This window comes from Furipterus horrens, unplaced genomic scaffold, assembly GCF_987537825.1.
Source record: "Furipterus horrens unplaced genomic scaffold, mFurHor1.1.pri manual_scaffold_5, whole genome shotgun sequence".
In the NCBI taxonomy this organism is placed as follows: domain Eukaryota; kingdom Metazoa; phylum Chordata; class Mammalia; order Chiroptera; family Furipteridae; genus Furipterus; species Furipterus horrens.
This window is the reverse complement of record NW_028327175.1, coordinates 191,690,963-191,698,041: the sequence shown is the minus strand read 5'-3', so window position 1 is coordinate 191,698,041 and position 7,079 is coordinate 191,690,963. Positions and strand designations below refer to the sequence as shown.

Sequence of the window (7,079 nt, the reverse complement as noted above, 5' to 3'; positions counted from 1 at the left end):
AGCCCGGCCGAGCACAGCCGCTGCCCTACGGGGACAGGGGCGCCCCAGACTCGCTCCTTCTTACATTTTTAAAACGCAGCCAGTCCCACAGTTGTGTTGTCAGTGGCAGTCATTTGCCGATTTTGTAGGGAAGCGTAGCCATGTATGTATATGATATCCCGGGTTCGTCTTTAAGGGCAGATACGGAAAAACGGTAAGAAAAAGCACAGTATTCCTAAAGCAAAGTGCGCTGCGGATTTAAATACTAAAAAAATTAGAACAAGTCAGCTAACGCTGGTGAAATGGCTTTGCCAACTTTAAAATATATTATTATTAATTATTCATTATTATAATAGGAAGCCCCAAACGGACAAATGGAAAGATGGGCCCGTTAATAATTTGTTACCTGTGTTACCTTTAGAGGTGCAATGAATTCAGTATAGCATTTTTTATTCAGTTTACCGCATGACCCTGGAAAACATTAGCGAGGGAAAGAATCGGAAGGGATTCTAGGAAACGCACGGGACCGATAAGTGGAGCTACAATGTAAGCACTGGAATGGAGGCTTCTTAAAATATTACGCAACAGTGTGTATTAGTCAAGCCTTGGAGAAACACAGTTCGGGCTGGCTGGTGAAATTCAGGGCGGGTTGATACAAATGATGAAAATGTTCATATCCTGGAGACATTTGTGTTTGTTTTTGCTAGTATTGGTATTTTATTAAAAGGGCCATTAAGTTCTTGATAAGATGAGGGTGGAGTAAGTTTTGCACAGCCAGTGATGAAAATATGTATGTGCCGTTGAACTGAAAAAGGCAGAAGAGGCAGTGCAGAGTAGGCAGAGGCAGTCTGCAAAGCTAGGGAGGAGTCCAGGCTGAAATCCCAGCTCTGCGCCTCACTGTGGCAAGTTATTTAACCACCATGTGCTTTAGTCTCCTCGTCTATAAAATTGGGAACAATAGCACGAGGTTGTTGGGACTTTATTAATATGTGTAAAACACATTAACGGCACCCAGTCCATAGTAAGCAATTCATAGGTATTTGTATTATCATTATTGTTATTAGCAATAGTAGTATTGAACCACAAAAAAGTCGGGTCAGAAATCAAGGTTTAAAGAGGCTTTCCTTCTTCCCTCCCTTCTCCTCCTCTCCCCTCCCCTCCTCTTCTCTCTCTCCGCCTCCCTCCTTGCCTTTCATTCTTTCCCTCCCTCCCTCCCTCCTTTCCTTCCTTCCTTCCTTCCTGCCTTCCTTCCTTCCTTCCTTCCTTCCTTCCTTTTTTCTTCACACTTGTATTAAGGATTATTATCAAACTCCATTCACTGGGCTAGAGACGCCTGTGGTGTTAGCAAAAAACTTGCCCCTCACGTGCACACTACCTACACCCGTGAGTTCATCGGCCACCAGTGGCCTCAACTCCAAGCTCTAACAATGTGCATAGGGAGGAGACTTGACCTAGACTTGTTTTCTTTTCTCCTCTGTTTATGTTACTTGTATCCTTGCATGGCAGGTAGATTTGACCTAATTTTCTGTGTACTTGGCCCTCAGACTTCTGGGGTCATCTTCCATTGTTTGCTAAAAACTGAAATGTGCTCCTAACCACATTTTGGCTAATTGTGCCTGCTTCAACCAACAGTCCATAATGGCTATTATTATTATTATTATTAGCACAGTTTAAGATGGTTAGTCATATTATTAACCATAATTATTTTCCTAACTGTCCTACGTTTATATGATATTTTGCATTTTCATGCCTTACAACCACTAATTGTATGGGGAGGTCTGTGTAAGAGGGACTTTTTAAAAGTTGTTTGCATGTGATGATGCCTGTCTTTGTATTCTCATAATAGACACAATAAAATACTCTGGATTAATAGCGGTATTTAGAATGATGATTCATCTACCTGATATCTAGGTTCCAAGACACACAAGGTGAACTAGACTTGCACTTGCGCAGACACCCTGTTCTCACCCCGGAACGCCCCCAGTGACAGTAGGGTTATGAGCTGCCTTATGCATGGGCAGAGGTGAACCTGCCTCTACAGAGTGTGATCTGAGAATGCTTAACGGAAGCTTCCCCTGGCCTCCAAAACCCTTATATAAAACCCATCCTTCTCAGTGGATTGAGCGTCGGCCTGCGATCCAAGTGTCACCGGTTCGATTCCCAGTCGGGGTACATGACTAGGTTGCACATCAGGTCCCCAGTTGGGGGCGTGAGTGAGAGGCAACCACACAGTGATGTTTCTCTCCTTCTCTTTCTCTTTTCCCCTCTCTCTAAAAATGAATAAGTAAACAAACAAACAAACAAATAAATAAAATATTTTTTAAAAAAAAGAAACCTTCCTTGCCTGGAAGTCCTCAGTTGGGAACTCTATTTCTTTATTCCTTTGGCTTAAGCCAAATAAGAAATTCAGTTCCCGCTAAAACTAAATACACTTGGGAAAGATAACAGACACATTAAACTCTATCATTCATTATACCTCAGGGTAAATGAATTTGTTAAATTCTTTTCTGAATGGAGTTTCATCAGTGAGGACACAGAAAAAAAATCCATACAACTGAAACTCAGTTGGGATGAGGTTGAAAAAAGACACAGAAAGAGGAGATGGAGTTGGGGGATACCTACTTTCAAAGTTTGACAGACTTCTGGTTAAATATGTGGATTGAATATAGTAATATTCCCTCCCCAAATGTCATTAAAATTAAGGAGACTTTTCAAGGTATTGACCAAAAAAGACAAATAAATTAAGAGAGGAAATAACAGCAACACAATTTTGAGAATTGGAAAGTTTTTGCTGAGGTTACTGATGTGGCTGACCTAAAAAATAAAAAAACAAAACAAAACGCTGAATCCTAAAGCAACAATGAAGAAACCCAACAACCAAAGTGATATATTAATACATTCACAGCCCTGGCTGGTGTGGCTCAGTGGATTGAGCGCCGACCTGCGAACTGAAAGGTCACCAGTTCGATTCCCAGTCAGGGCACATGCCTGGGATGTGGGTCAGGTCCCCATTTGGGGGCGTGTGACAGGCAACCAATCAATGTATCTCTAGCATATCAGATGTTTTTCTCACTCTCTTTCTCCCTCCCTTCTCCCCTCTCTAAAAAATAAATAAATAAGTTAAAAGAAAAATACATTCACAGAACCTCTCAATGGCTTGGAAATTGCTGGCATTTGGTACTCTGATAGTGCAAGTAACAGTGGGACCAAAAATAGCAGAATGAACTGGAACTTTGTTTAGACCCTTCCCTACTCCACACACATGTGGTGATTCCTAGCACTTCCTCATTCTATGTGCCTATTTAGCCCTACAGAAGACATGCATTTTTGTAAGCTTAATCAGGTACTGACTCCAACCGCAGCTGTTATCCCGGATGTGCTTTCATTGCTGAAACAAGTCAAGATATCCTCGGGCACCTGGCTTGCAGCTACTAATAGGGTGAATATATTTTCCTCTATACCTGTTAATAAAGACCAGGAATGGCCAACTGTTCTGTAAATGGTCAAATGGTAAATGTTTTAGGATTAGCAGGCCATGGGTCCCTGTGACAACTACTCCACTCTGTGTTGCAGTGCAAAAGTATCCATAGACAATATGTAAATGAAGGGACATGAATGAGTTTCAATAAGATGTTATTTACAAAAATGGGGGGGTGGGCCAGACTTCGTCTTTAGGCCATGGTTTGCTTACCTTTTGTAAAGGTTATCAAATATAGTCTGTTTTCAGCAGGCCGGGCCAGCAGTATGTCTTCACTGCCCTAGCTGAGAGATATATGCACTCCCTACCCCTATGCCATATTCTAGTCTGCGGAGACCCTGAGCACTCTTTCATTCCACTGGACATCCTGCTAGTCCAATATTGATGAGATTCTGCTGATCGCTGGGCAGAAAGGAACAACAACTCTATACATGTTCTTGAGATACATATCTGCCCAGAGGTGAGAAATAAATCCCACAAAAATTTAGGGGCTTTCCACCTTGGAGACACTTCTCGGGGTTCATTGGTCTGGGGCATGTTGAGGTAGCTCTTCCACATGAAGGACAAGCTGCTATATCTGGCCCCCTGCTACCGTGAAGAAAGAGCTACGATATCTACTGGCCTCTTCGGAATTTGAAGTCAAAACATGCCTCATTTTTGTGTGTTGCTCTGACCCATTTATCTCAGATAGCCCAGAAAACTGCCAGGTTTGAGTGGGGCCCCCAAAGCAATACAAGATATCATATCAAGTCCAGGCTGCAGTATAAACTGCTTTGCCCCTGGGCCTAATCATCAAGCAACTGCATTTCAGTTCACTGGATAAAAAAATAATCATTAAATGATTACCTACCTTATGAGCACAATTAGTATAAAAATAGCAAAGAATGTCTTCTACCTCACAAATAAAGATAGCATTTTTTTTAAATAACAGGTTCAACTGTTATAAAAATTTAAGCTTGTATATATACAGAGGAAAGTGTGATGTGTCATTCAGATAAAATAAACAAGGTCATTTTATCTGTCACAATGCCAAGTCACAGAATAGAATATTTAGGAATTAGAGGCCAATCTAACTGTCCTGTTCCATGCAACCTTCTAATCCCTGGAAAGCCATACATTCAATGAGTAACCAATATAAAAAGTAATCAGTGATTTCATCTACATTAAAAAAAAAATACCAGGTCTTTCAAATATGGTGAGGATTTATCAGCTGGGACTAGCTGTTATTTCAAGTCCTCAGTAGCCACATAACGGCTATTGAGGAGGTTAAGGAACTAAAAAGCCATGGTGAAGGATGGGTCACCCGTGAGGACATGGAAGTCTGAGGATGGTGGCAGGACTTGGAGTGAGAAGGACATGTAAGCCAGGGACTAAGTCACAGTGATGGGGATAACAGTGACTAGGAAGTCTATAGGAGGAGGGGAGGTTGGTATTGCCATATGGCTTAGAGCTAAAAGGAGTAGGAATCTGTACAAAAGGGTGAAAAACAAGGTCCGGATTGGGAAGAGAAGAGGTCACCAATCCTTAAGATCATCTAGTCAAAAGACCTCACTCTACAGATGAGGAAACTGAGACCAGAGACCATGCTAGCCCACCTCCAGCGTGTCCCCAAGGATCACACCCTTGTGCGGTCCTTTCCCATAGTGTGCCGGGGTTACTTCATATGAACAACAGAATACAGGGAAGGGAAGTTGCTTCTGAGGTGAGGTTATACAGGATATTGCAGCCCCTGTCTAGTTGCTGTCACTTTGGAGGAAGCCAGCTACCGCATCATGAGTGTCTTGAGCATCCTATGGAGAAGCCCACGTGGTGAGGAGCTGAAGCCTCTTTCTAGCAGCCGTGTGAGTGACTCAGAAGCAGACCCTTCAGCCCCAGCTGAGCCTTCCAATGACTGCAGCTCTAGCTGACATCTGGATTGCGACCCCTTGATTATCTCTGAGCCAGAACCAGCTAAGCTTCTCTTAAATCCCTAACCTAGAGGGACTGGGACATAATATATGTTTGTTGTTTTAAGCCACTACATTGAGGTAATTTGTTAAGCAGCAATCCATAAATAATACTGAGAGTGTTTTGTAACTTACTCATAGTTGCAAAGCTAGCCAGTGGCTGATTTCCAATAAGAACAGAGGGCTCCTGGCTCTCAACTCAGTATTCTGTTAGGTCACATTGTATTCTGGTGTATCTTGGACTTCTTTTGTACTGGACACACATGCATTCAGGTGGTGTTAGTAACTATCCAACAATGTTTAATGGATCATAATTCTGTTTTTTCACAGGCAAAATAGACTGAAAACTGGGCCATTGTTCCTCATGGAATGCAGAATAAAATTCAGTAAGGTAAATATTTACTTTGTCCTTAGCACATAGTAATGCATAAACATTTCTAAAGCATGCTTTTATCTTTTTGTCACAATTTCTGGAAGGATAGAGATGACTAATTCAATTTTGTGCAATTGCTTAGTGATAAAACCAGAAATGTAATTTCTACTGACTTCTTTTAACTGCTTGACAAGAATGGCACAGAGTACCCAGTATTAGTTATATCATTTAACTACTTCAATAATTCTGGTCTTCCTGTGCGGTGAATTAGTGACAGGATCCGATGTCTGCATCTCTATCTATTGTCTCTAAATGTAATATTCAGAGAAGGGCAGGTTGCCAAAAAGGCACTTTGTGGCTCCTATTTCCTTGCTGTAGAGCCTGCCATTTCGATGCACATGACTGTTACGTTAGAATTTTGTGTGCCCTTTTGACTTACACTTTAGGTTTCAGTTTTTAAAAATGTAATTATACAATATTCTTATTTTTTCCTTTCTTAAGAATATAGCTAGAAAAGTAAGGGGAAAGTAGAAAAGTAGATTTGGGTTTCAGTAGAACATGGATATTTTAAAAAATTGATCTGAAGTGTGTTCCAGATTCCAGTTCTGTTAACTCCTATAATATTTCAGATGTATTTCCAATTATTCCTCATAACAATCAGTAAGTTATTTTGCTGTCATATAGCCTGGCATTATGGAGATTCTTTAATGTTTTCATGTTTTTTTCTCACTATGCTTGAAAAAATATAGATTTGCCAAGTATTTCCCAGTATCAGTTATTGTCTTGAAAATCATAGAAAGATAATTTTCATTCCCTTGACATTTTAGTACTTTGCTGGTTATAATCCAGCTAATTATGTGTGGCTTAGCTTGCTTGAAATAAAATACTATTTCATATTTTATATTGAATACATCAGTGATTAATATGTAGTTTGAATTTTGTCTTATAAAAACTCAGCATAGTTTTGCATGATCAGCAAAAATAGGAAAACAGCCCTGGCTGGGTGCCTCAGTTGGTTGAACATTGTCGCCTGAACCAAAAGGTTGTGGATTCTATCCCGAGTCAGGGCACATACCTAGGATGCAGGTTTGATCCCCAGTCTAGACATGTATGGGAGGCAACTGATCAATGTTTCTCTCTCACGTTGATTTTTTTTCACTCCCTCTCTCTCCCTAAAATCAGTAAGTATATCCTCAGGTGAGGATTAAAAAAAAACAAAAATGTGTCCTTAATTGATGGTACTAATTTTTCTAGTTATGTTCTCATTCTTTAGAAAACTCAGATGCTCCTAATCAAACTTGTT

At 40.7% G+C, this 7,079-nt stretch overlaps 1 non-coding gene across 1 annotated transcript; it reads right to left on the bottom strand.

Moving 5' to 3' along the window:
- Positions 1–1,263: 1,263 nt before the first annotated feature.
- LOC150010670 (small nucleolar RNA SNORA62/SNORA6 family) lies at positions 1,264–1,415 on the bottom strand. The gene has a single exon (XR_016511527.1). It is a non-coding gene; the product is annotated as a small nucleolar RNA SNORA62/SNORA6 family (small nucleolar RNA).
- Positions 1,416–7,079: the final 5,664 nt, after the last annotated feature.